General features: G+C 37.5%; 1 protein-coding gene across 3 annotated transcripts in view; it reads left to right on the top strand.

The window, feature by feature from the left end:
• Positions 1-13,046, top strand: part of LOC128080199 (bifunctional heparan sulfate N-deacetylase/N-sulfotransferase 4) — a 159,586-nt gene that overhangs the window by 71,430 nt on the left and 75,110 nt on the right. The window lies entirely within an intron of this gene.

Here is a 13,046-nt window from a genome sequence, read left to right as displayed (position 1 = left end):
AGATATTAACTGAAGCTCCTAAGCATGCAACATTACATTCTCTAGCCTTTATTATAGAATTTTCATGTAAATACTCTCCTGCTTTTGTGACCAATAAATTGGTCACTGTTTTTTCTTCCTTTTTTTTTTTTTTTTTTTTTTTAAACACCTAGGTATCTTAATTTTGTTTCTTAATCCAGTTCTATGAGCTTTACATTTGCCTGCCAACTCATCTGGATCACTAAGAGAGTGATATAATAGCCTCCAAAAAGTGTAGTTTCATACAAATAAAACATTGGAAAACTATTAATCAAACCAAGAGTATGATAGATCATCAGAGCAGCATCCAGACACTTAAAGAGCCTGTATTAGATATTCCTGGTGTCTTGTGATCCAAGCACTATGCACAACCTAAGTGATCAAGTGTTTCCTCTGAAGAAACGTATGATAAAACGCACTGACAAAGGGCCCATCTAAAAGAGGAAATTAGCTGAAAATGCAATTGTGGAACAAGTTTTTCCAAGTGGAGCTTTTTGCACACACAGCTTTTAGAGCCTTATCTACATTGATTAAGAAGTCCCTATTACTTGAACAGAACATCCACATCAAGACACTTGTAAATTCAAACCATACTGTCATCTGAAATAATCTCCAAGCCCCAAGAAAAGCCCCATACCATTTTCCTTTTTCATCCAGAAATCAACAACGCTAGTAGACAAACATTTCACTTATGCTTGGCAGAGCAGCAATGTCCCATCATCATTCTTTATGGGAGGTACAGGACAAAACTGGAGATCTGAGGGCTTATGTGAGGAGCTGAATATCAGAATTATAGCTTCTAAGAGCATTCAGAATCACTTCTGTATGCTGCACACATTCAGCCATCTGAAAACTGAATAGTCCAAAACACTGAATACCTTAACAACAAGAGAAAGGATCTGCTAGGCTTCAGACTTTAATAGTAATAACAATAAGCATGTTGAGACTTCTCTTTATGGATTATATTCAAGTCAAGTTTTGAAGGGAAGCTTTCATTGTTCCCACCTTTCTCAAGTGTTAAACAAGGAGCCCATCTCCATTGCAATACTACAAATAGTATCATTCACAGGATAAATTCTCTCTTGGTCTCAGAGAAGAAATCACACAACAAACACAAACCATGGTGAGACATCTTTTGCAGGCACATGCTCAGAATTGACTTCCCCATCAGGCATACTTTTGGAAGGGATAATTTCTTTCTCTTTTAGATGATGCTCCATATAAAGAGATTCTGCACCTTGACCATCCGTTACTATTCTGCATGTCAAATTCAAGCTTTCATTTCAAATCAGACTAGACATTCTCAGAATATAGTAGCATTCAAAACAGAATGGTTGCTAATGAATATGACAAAAAAAGAAATCAGGGTGTACTTTAGTTAGTTTACAGTGAAAGATAATTACAGTGAGTTAGAGGAAAATCTCAGAAGTCACTTGGGAAAGAAAGCAATTAAGAGCCACTGAGCCTGGCTTCACTTCCCACAACAAAGCAGCCTCCTTGGTCAAAACAGAAAATAGCAAAGGAAAACAACGTTTAGGAGGCTAATACTTAAGCAATGTCAATATTGTTAAGCACTGTGACAAGCCTGCTCAAAGGGGGCTGTGTTTCCACAGCACAGTGGGAGACTGGCAAGAAATACATGGAGGTGACACACAGAGGCAACAGTTGTGCTTACCTTGTATGTGTATTGCAAGAGTGAAAGCAGGAGCAGGCAGGCGATTCCTCCATTTTCATCTGTGGTGAGGCTGTACCTCAAGTATTTGGGCCCCTTGTGTCAAGAGAGATGTTGAGGCCCTGGAGCACGTTCAGAGAAGGGCAATGAAACTGGTGAGGGGTCTGGAGCACAAGTCCAATGGGGAATGGCTGAGAGGGTGAGATTGTTTATTCTGAAGAAAAAGAGGCTTGGGGGAGACCTTATGGCTCTCCACAACTGCCTGAAAAAAGATTGTGGTGAGGTGAGGGTTGGCCTCTTCTCCCTGGTAACAGCAATAGGATGAGAAGGAACGGCCTTAACTTGTGCCAGGAGAGGTTGGTTGGGTACGAGAAAGAATTTCTTCTCAGAAACAGCGGTGACGCACAGGAACAGGCTGCCCAGAGAGGCACTGGAGTTGCTATCCCTGGAGGTGTTCAAGAAAAGGTTGAACGTTGTATTGAGGGACATGGTCTAGTGGACAGTACCAGTGGTAGATGGATGGTTGGACTACATGATCTTAGAGGTCTTTCCCAACCTTTATGATTCTGTGAGAATTGTACAGGCTCTTTATGTTGTTCAATGAGAACAAACATTGAATAAGAAACAAACAAAAAATTTAGACCATTTCCTTTCTTTTCCGAGCTGCATATTTCAGGTATATTTAGCACAAAAATCATAGTCTGTATGAACAGTTTTGTGTATATCAACATTCATTTCATCCTATCTCCTGTAACAGATGTTTACAGCATCAGCATCTCCAACATGGACTTATTTATACAGTACTTTAAAAACACACACAAAACAAACATGAAGTGTTGTTTGTAATGAAGAAGTTTCTCAGCATAGTACAATTCACTGAATTATGCCACATTGCTTCAATTCCTTCAGTTCATAGCACTTGTCATTAGAGCTGGCACAGATTTACTCTGCAAAGTTATTTGGGATTCTGTTAGACTCTTAAGGTGTCATAGACACCAGTGTTGCTTGGGAATGCTTTTATATGCACCATATTCCCAGATGCATGCAAGAAAACTGGAAACAGATGCACTCTTCCAAAACCGTGTTGAAAATACAGTCAAATAACATCCGTCTATTCAAGCTCTTAGGAATTTCCTCTCAGTGACCAAGTGTATAATTGCCAATCCAAAGGACACATGACTAGAAATGAGTTTTTTGATAACAGTATTCATATGTAGCAATAAAAAGACTAGTAACACTGTTCCTGTGTAATTATTTCCTGCAACTTGAATGTTTTTATTCTCTCACAAAGCCTTTCCTCAATTAGGTGCTTCGAGGATATATATATAGTTTTATAAAGGGTGGCATCAGCTAGAGAAACAGAGATTAGAAAACAGAGTTATTATGGGCTCTATTTACCACAAAAGATCTCCTAGTCCCTTGTATTACAGAAGTTGTGCAAGGTCATATCTGGCTAAGTAATTAAACAGGAACTCAGCAGAGCCACAGAAAGCTATTTTCCCAAGCTTTACAGAGATCTATCTTGAGCTCAGTGAGCCCCTACAAATGAATTCCTCTATTTCCCTTCTGCCAATATATTATCTCTCTGCTTGATTTTAGAAGGCAAAAGACTCAAGAACTCTTCAGTTACTTTGCAGAATTACTGAATTCATGTGCTTACAAATTATTTCAGCTCCTGACCGTATGATGAGTCTATGATAGGCATCAGTGGGTTAGCAAAAACAACTAGAAATATCTGCTTTTGCAGTCTCTGGGGTTGCCACAAAGAAAGAATACAGAATGTTTATCTTTAAATTTCTTTATAAGTGAGCACAAACAGTAGCATTACTCAAACAGGTAGTGAGATCTCATGAAGGATTTTCCTTTGCTACTGTTATTGTACAAAGTTGCAAAATATATAATTTATACTCACCTAGGAAAAGCCCAGAGCAACCACAAAGAAACTTTCAACACCCTCCCAAACCACACTTTCTGATCTGGAAACAATCATTTAAAATAGCACAAATTTAAAAAAAAAAAAAAAAAAAAAAAAAAAAAAAAAAAACTCCAAGATCACATTAAAAGCAAACATTCTTCCACCTAAAGTAAATAAATAAACAAAATGCAGAACAGCTTCCCTTCTATGAGCTTCTTCCAGGTGGACCCTCTCAAGAGCAAGCTACCTGCTTCCCTTGCTTTCCCAGCTGAAGCCAATAAGCAGAGAAATTTTTCAACATAATACCAACAGGACACAAAGCCCCTTTCTCTAAAAGTTATGTTTCCCTTTTCTCTGTTGCCTCTAATCGCTGCACAAGGATCATCCTTGTGCTGAGATGTAATAAAATGATGGAGCAATGTCATTGTCCTATGTGTTCTTACCTGGGTGTGGGCTCTGCTTTTCCTAGCAGCATCAAATAACCTGTCTGTATTCTCCCCCATTCTCCTGCTCTAACCTTCAGTTCACTCACTTCAGTAGGAAAAAAAAAAAAGCATTAATCTCTGACACCTCCTCGCTTCCACAAGTCTGCACTTTGCCTTTGACTTTAACCATCATTAAAATGCCTAGAACACTTAAAAGGTGTGATTTCTTGCTCATTTCAGTATTTTAAAGACAAGAACTCATGCTGGAGTCACATCTTTTCTGATAATTCCAAATTAAAGAGTACTGGCTCAGCAGGTGTCTACACTCAATAACAGAATCTCTCTAGCATGTGCTTTTTCTGATTTTTCTGCAAGGCAAATTGCTTTCAGATAGAATAGTTAGAAATTTCTGGGCCACATTATCAGGTATAACAGAGCAGTATTCAGTAAAAAGCTGCAGGTGGACGCAGGATGGGTAATACTGTGTGCTACATGTTCATGCAAACTCTCAACTTTTGAAGGAATTTAATAAGCTGCTGTGGACCAATGCTCTATTTCTGCTTCAGTTCTGCTGGAATCCCTTCCCTCACATGCTGTTTAGGATTGATAGCAAGGATCCAATCCAGGCATGTGGATAAGGAAGCTCTGTTTGAGAACAGACAACAGTGTATTTCTGCGTCCCTTTGCAGAAATACAAAGTCTTGCAATGTATGCCCAAGTTTCCATAGAAGTTTTGCAGCAGTAGTCAAGAGCAGACAAAGGAGTCTGGGAGGACAATAATGGATAACTGAATTTCTGACCCAGGTTTCTACAGATTTTCTCTGGAATTCAAGCACAACTGTGGAGAGATGATGATAGAAGTTGCAGTTGCCAAATACTTCCATCTCACTCCACTTAGTTCCAAATGTACTCATTATCAGTTCCCCAAATCAATCCCCAAAATCTAAAATTCCTGATGCTGTAGATAGGAATTGGAAACAAATCTTATTTTTGATTGTTAATTCATCTGTGTCTTTTACCTTCAGCAAAAGTTGAAGCAATCATTTCCTTTCTGATAATGTGAGATATACTAGCCATTCCTGTCGTCCTTCTATAGTAATAAACTCCTGCCAATAAAGTAACCACATCAATGGACAATAACAGGGAGAAACTGAAAGCAGAAGATGTACAAGCATTGGAAATCAGAGCAGACAGCTGAGCATTAGTCATTACAGCCTAAGTATTACCACCACGACACCCTTTAAAGCACTTGACAATGGCAGTGAAGAACACAATGAACAGAAATTCAGAAGTTTCTATTTGGATGATCTTAAAGACTTAAAAAATGAATTTTAAGAGCAGTTGAGAATGCATTATAAGAAAAAAGTAATAATCAAGCAACCTTTTTTTTTTTTTTTTTTTTTTTTTAAATGGGAGTTTCTATGCCATTCTACTTCAGCAGAGATGACTGATCTTTCAATATTTTCCTTGTTGATATCTCTTGAGTCTCCCTGTTCTTTCTGTCCAGTGTTGAATAGTGCTCAAGTGCCTTGTCTAGAAACATCACACAAAGCATTTTATACTTCAGCTCTTTTCTAATTTTGGTTTCAGTAAAGACTGCTCTTTCATTCACAATTTCAGCACTGACATAGTGAAAAAACACAATTTCTTTGCTGTCAGCAAAACATTTATTTTTCTCTTTGGCAGCCTGGAGGATTGACTGTCTGCCCAGGCACCTTATCTGAATTATAATAGATTTGGGGTTCTCTCGTGTTACAGATTTCCCATTAAAGATATGATAGGTCTTCAGCATAAGACTGTATTTTTACTGTAAAACGAGGTCAAGAAACTCCAATTGTCCAGTACTTTCACCCTGTTCATTTAGATAATTACATTGCTTCCACATATCTCACATATTAAGAATACCTCTCTTTTCCCAGAGATCACACTGACTTTTGTGCAGTGCACTTTGATATTGCTTGTGGGAGGATCTCAGAAAACAGACTTTTTTTTCAAGAAAAAGCTTTCACAAAACAAGAAAACAAATTAAAAAAAAAAAAAAGAAGATTAAAATCCTTAATTATTCCAGCTTTTTGAGCAGCTGTAAGAAGTAGATAGTTTAATGTTCAAAACACAGTGAATTCTGACTTAAACAAACAAACAAACACAGTACAATACATTTCAACATGTAGAAAGGGCATGGGCTCTTTAGGCTATTTCATTAAGTGTGCAACAGCGAGCGCTCATAGCCTGTGCCTAGCATTGTTATTATGTGACACAGTCTTATGTCAACCATTCTGTGAGTTTCCTAAGTTCACACCTATTTCCTGAATGCCTTCTGCAGTCATAGGATGTGTCATACTGGAATGTATTTTGAAGATGTATGTTGTTCTCTCTGTTTTATTTAGCTTCATTTAATTTCATTTAATTTGTTTTCATGGCATTTAGGGAATCAGTAAGAGCCAAAAAGCGTGGCTGCTTTATATCAACCTCTCAAGAGGCCTACAGTAACGTGTGTTTTAAAACAATGCATGTTATTTAAAAAGGTGCACTAACAATTGTTCCCTGTATGATAAAACAGTACTCTAAGTGATGGAATACCTTTCAAAAAAGGCTAGCCAATGCAGATGTAAAAAGCAGTCATAATTATTGCCATAAAAGCACCTGATGCAGCAAAAAGCACATTACTATGAATGTCCTATATGCATTGCAGTTGCTTTACCAGCGGTGTTACTTAAGCAACTTCAATTGCACCATTGTCTTTCCATCTCAATCTAGAATTATTAATATCATTTGTATTATTTAAACAATTTGAAAACACAAATGTTCAGAAAAAGTGACTGGATAGAAGGATGGACAAAATAATGAGAGAACAGAAAAACTCAAAGATAAGAAGGAGTATGTTGATACTAAAAATATTCAGCAATAATTCACTGGCAGTTTTTTGTACACCTTTAAGACACAATACAGTATGAAAACAAATGTTCGTTTGTGTCTGGTTTTGAATTCTTAGATAGATACATATCTACACATATATGCATACGTCCACACAAATTTATGATTTTTTTTTTTTTGTCTCTTCTATTAATGTGGTCATAGATGCCTGCAATTAATACTTTTATTTCTAATGTTGCAAGTCTCTGCTTGTCTTCTTATCACAGAGGCAGAAGAGTGTAAGAGCTTTTAAGTAAAATATACCAAATCCCTGAGGGCAGCAGAAGAGACTAGTGTGAGCGGCATGTCAGATTCTGGGCTCAGAATCACTCTGAAGTCCAAAATCAAATTCTAGTAAGTGGACTCCTAGTTATAATTCCTGAAGATACTGCATATCAGCATGCAGAACTTCAAAAGTGGTGAGTCATTACAGATAGTGGTAGCAGATAATAGGATAACCTTCAAACCAAAGCTCCTGTTTCCTTTCAGAAAAATAAATGACAGTGGTCAAAAACTGGTATACGAGTATTGCTTTCATTGAGCTGCATGTTCGTCTGTCAGGAGATAGACTTTCTCCAAAGAAAGACTTTCTCTGCTGGGAGACAGGCTTTCTCCAAAAGGCTGGATACTTTTCATAATGGTTTCCTTTTCCTCTGGACACATACAGAGTCCCAATAATTTCACAGAGACCTGAGATCAAATGACCTTCTGACTCCATTCTTCAACATGAGTCATGCATAGCTTGGAATCATTAGAGTGAATCATATATTGCTTTCAGCAGTCTGTTGGAGAATAGAGCTTTGCATACAAATACTTTGATTCATCTGGAGAAGTTCACTTTTCAAGAAACTATTTTAGTTAGGAAATTTTATATGCAGCTAGTCTAAGAAATAGACAAACAACAAAGAAGAGTGATTTCATTGAACATTTTAAATAGTGACAATTTGATATAATTGTTTTACTGCCAAAGGGGATTTCCATGCGTTGGACAGTTTATAGACTTTTTTTTCTGCAGTGATTGTAAGGACACACACACAGAGTCAAACTTGATGAAAAAATCATTATGCATTTTACGTTTATGACACCAAATAATATTCTGTGTCCATGTCGACTGGCCAAGCTAAAGAAGAGAATGCATAGCAAAGCATCCAGAATTTGCCAAGAGAGCACAAAGTATAATAAACCTGCCTGATGCATTGTGGTTTTCCATCCACCTAGTCTAGCTAGACCTCAATGTCACTTTTTTATCTATGAGCACTGGCATAACAACAGCGCAAAACGCTTTGTTGAGGCGGAAATCACCTGCAAGAACGTTGCGTTTAAAATCAAGAACACCAGGGCAAGACATGGATTAACTCTTCACCATCTGTGAGATCTCTTGGGAAGATAGACATTTAGAGGACTCAGACATCAGTTTTTGTCTCTCAGACTCTTATGTCAGAACCTGGGGCAATGCAGTTTCAAAGGATGATGTTAAGAATCTTGGCATCCATAGCCAATGGTTTACTTTCCAGGCTTATAGCTCCTGAATAAGACTAGTATGCACCACACTGTCAGTATCGAATGCTGATCCATTCATCTCTATGTGCAAGTTCAGTTGCACATTATGGTTTCAATTGAATCCAGATTTCTCATATCATTGCCAAGATAGCAAGGTCACTCTGAAAATCATGCCTCCTATTTGTTTCCGTGGAAACTACAGCACATACAGAGAGCAGAACAGCACTATTTGACAGAGCAAGCTTTCAGCTACAAACTAGTACTTCTTAACACAGTCACCACCATTAGCTATGCATTTTCACTAGTGACAAACAAGAGCCTGCATGCAGCACTCATAAATATCTGCACCAGTGGATGTGATCCACTGTCATCACTGCTGAAACACACCTCCATCACCTCAGTGTGCTCACATTCATTGTTTGGACTCCATCAACATTCAGTAAGTGCCATTGAGTGTCAATGGCTGTCATTTTTTTTCTGCATGGAGGAATTCAATGACTCTCCTTTGCTTTGCATGCACTTCCATGTAAGACATCATTCTGCTAGGCTGCCCCTCTTGCCATCTGCCACATGGAGACAAAATAGAAGAGAAAATAGAATAGAAGAGAGGTGGGAAGGCTCAGTCTTTACTGCCATACTATCAATGTGGGCCAACAGAATAGGAGACATTACTTTCAGAGCAGCCCTCATGTATAGCAGAATGAACTTGAAATAGCTGAAAAATCACTACATTCTCCATCATCGGGCTCAATCCCATAGGCTTGTGTCACTGCTCGTGTCTCAGCGTGGGCCAATTGGTGTTTTCAGCCCCAAGTATAAAGTTCTTTTTCATCTGCCTCTATTGTTTCCATTTGAATGGAAATATTCCTATTGAGGAAAAGTACAGAGTTGTTATGTGGGGCTAGCAAATTGCAGTACTCACAAGAAGTCATAAACTAGTGAAAATGCACTGCAGTGCTGGGAGGTTCCTGAAAAATCTTCCCCTTCCACAGATCCCAGAGCCCCTTTGCTTAGGAGTTTTGTAAGACCACTTCATTTTCTTTCTTTGCTGTGTAACGTGTGCATGCATGGCAGGACCTGCTAGGGTCTGGATATTAACGTGTCAGATGCAGCCCCCTGCTTTGCTGAACAGGGCACCCTGACTCTCTTTGCAGCAATCACTGCTGCACAGCTACTTTGAGCCCCTTCAGAGACTCTCAATTCTTTCATGTGTTTTTGCTGCCAGTACAGATTACTCACTCACCAGGTCTGTTTTTATTTACTGCTGCACACATGCTAGAAGCAACAAGGTTCTCCATTAAATCTCCCTGCTTTTTTACTGCCAGCCCATTCTCAGTTCAATAGCAGGATGCCAATATCAGTTTCAGCTTATCCTTCATTTTCGTTTTGTGGCCTTTATGTCTTATCTATCTGTACATTTCTTAGCATTGCTATCTACATCTCTCTTACAGTGCCAGTTCCAAAAGCACAGTGGTACCCTTCTGAAGAGATGCACATGCATGTAGCGTAGCTCTGTATCAAACTGTAATCATTTTCAGCAGACAGCAAACACAATTACTGCATAAACGCGGAAGGTGAGAAGAATAAAGCTATTCCCCTGGTCCAAATGCACAAGGCAATGCTTTTCCAGAGATTTACTTAGATAAAAGAAGTAAAAGTTATTTGAGAACTGTTATCCATAGAGCATCATAACCCAGAGAAAGGTGGCAGACTTTTGTTCTGGAAACACTGTCCTAATAAACTAATACACCTCTATACATTTAATCTTCTTAATGGTGGCAGAATATGCAGTGCTGCTAGATTCAAGTGTTGTAAGTATTTATGAGATTAATCAGCACAGGACCTGCCTATGCTAAACGCCTTTTCAAATATTAAAATTGTATGCATTTTAAAAGTTCTTGTTTTTTTCTTCTCTCATTGAAAATGACATTGTAAAAAAAATCTTACTGATTCTACGACATTCAGATGAAAATGATTTTTCGTTGCTAAAATTAAATAAGGATTATTTTCATTCTCTCATGGCTGATTTAAAACACTAAATAATCTCATGTCATGATATTATGATGTGTCATTACTTGTAGACGAAAATTCTGTGCCTGTAATAGAGAAATTAAATACAAAAATGATAACTTAGAAAGTCGCAATATTTTATACAAAATATTTCATAAAGTTAAGCATTTATCTCAAGTAATGACAGGATGAAAAAAAAAAACCAACCTTTTTTTTAACCTTAATTGAATTTTACTTTCAAAATAAACAAAAAATTGAAAAAAGTAATTCAAAATTTCTACAAAACCAATATGAGTAAAAACACTCCAGAAATTCCTAAAGTGTTTTTTTTTAAGGATTTGATTTATTGCAAAATAGCGCATGGATTAAAGTTTTCTGATTTGATACTCCAGCACTAATTATTGAATAGTATGGGGTACAGCAAGTAATTCTGGTTAAGGTTGGCAAAGAAAGACTGCCCAGGCAGCGTGGTGTCCTTCCCACCTGAGGTCGGAATAGTTTGTACATTTCTGTGGCCAGCAATGTTGAATGAAAAAGGCATTATCCCACTTCTAGCTCCTTTTAGATTAAAGATTAGGATTATAGCTTTCCTTCTTTCCAACCTGTTTACTCTTTTATTTATCCTTGTACAAAAGGGATGAAAACACCTTCTGTAACTGCAAAGAGGCAAGGCAGGGGAAAATGAAGTTTTTATTCTTCTTATTTGATTAATTTGGACTTCTCCAATGAAACAGTTTCCCATGGCAGAATATTGATTTATTAAATGCAGAATGTTCCACAGGAATGAGATTTAAACAAAATGGCATTCTGTTAACTCATCTGCTCTGGCAGACTGAAGAGAAAGTGGACGATTTGAAGAATATTAAAAAAAAATAATTTCAAAAAATCATAATTAAATGCAGCTTTGGAATTGCTGTTCTTCCAGAAATTAAAAATGAAAATAATTCACAGTGTGTTGAGAGACATTTTTAATATGAGAATACCCCAGAAAAAATGGGTATTTCAGTTTTGTACTGCCTCTTCATTTCACGTAAAAGCCAGAATTATTACTTTAACTTTTACATCGCATATTAAATCAAAAATGTCAACATTTAAGCAATCTTTAAAAGTTCACTTGATATTATAGTTGAATTGCATTGACTGAATCAGATTGAATCAAAGTCATAGGCTTCAAGGACTTATGTTTTCGACCTCAAAACATCAGAGCTTTGAGTAAAGACTATATAAAGAATATTTGAATTCACATTGTTGACAGCATACAGTATTTGCTTCCCTTCCCTGAAACTCATAAAATATTGGCTCTTAAAACTGTTAGCGATTCTTGAAAGCACAAGTGCTTTTTTGGTTGAGGTCCAATTGTTTCAACAGGGTTTGTCTCAGTATAATTTTCCATTCCCTGGGTTTTTAAGCTCCTCACAAGTCTATAGGCCTGTACATTAGTCTGCTCATTAATAGCACAGACATAAAGCCAAGCTCAGGATCATTTTATGTGGTAGAAGTTTTGATATTGATTTAAATATCAAGAGGTTGGCCTCAAAAATATTCTCTGCAGAAGCAGCTCCAGTTGTGATCCTCAGATGGTCCTGTCTGCCCACCTCAGAGTTCTTGAGTCCCTCTCCTCCTGCTATAAGCAGGCACAAAAAAATCCAGTCCAGAAGTCAAGCCAGACCTATGACATCTGCCTTGCTTAATGCTGCAAGTGCACAAGGAGAATAATAAGGCAGGAATCACAGATGAGAAGGAGGCTATGGGATCCCAAGGGGAAAGCAGCCTAGTAAAGTACAGAATGTGGGAAAATGGCTCAAGGGAAGAAAGTCAAAGCAGACCCTGGAGGAGGGTTGTGTTCTCACCATTTTCCTGTAATACTGTGTCCCTAAGGGCTACAGGGATGGAAAACCTCCTTTGTAAAATCTTTACAGTAGATTTGTCATCAAATTATCACAGATGTTTGGAAGTTAATGAACTATACAGGAATAAATAAACATTAATTTATACTTATTTGTAATTGATACAGGTTAGATAGTCTATAACATAATTAATTTAGAATATGATTAATGAAGGTCCAGACACGTAAACTGCTGAAACTATATTGTACATGGTTAACAATAAAAGCAAATTAAAAAAAAAAAAAAAGATTCAGTTGCAGAATGTGAATTCTTTAATATAGAAGCTCTGCATGTGTCTTCCTTACAGCATAGCTCAAGATTTATGTGCATCATAAACAAATATGTCTGTGTTATTATAAAGTGTAATTCCATTGTATTTGTTATTAGGAAAGGGAATAAGGCTTCCCATATGCTTTCACTGCTATTTCTCTTCTAACTGGGAACATGCTGGACACATTATCAGCAAATACACTCTTACCCATCACTGGTGTAAACATTGTGAAGTGGGTGCTAGAGGGCCGGTCTGTTATAGACTGGAAAGGCTTCACTCTGCCTTCAGGCAGCAGGTCCATTCCAAAGCTGAGCAACAAGAGGCAAAGCCTTGGACTAACGACATGGTGTGATTTGTTTACCTAATATAAGGAATCATTTTGAGCTGATGATACACACATTGACTTCACAAATGTAATAAGATGCTGGAGGGAAGC

The sequence above is a fragment of the Tympanuchus pallidicinctus genome, unplaced genomic scaffold, assembly GCF_026119805.1.
Source record: "Tympanuchus pallidicinctus isolate F22 unplaced genomic scaffold, pur_lepc_1.0 scaffold2, whole genome shotgun sequence".
NCBI classification, from domain to species: domain Eukaryota; kingdom Metazoa; phylum Chordata; class Aves; order Galliformes; family Phasianidae; genus Tympanuchus; species Tympanuchus pallidicinctus.
Note: the sequence above shows the minus strand (reverse complement) of the source record. Positions and strands in the feature narration are given on the sequence as shown.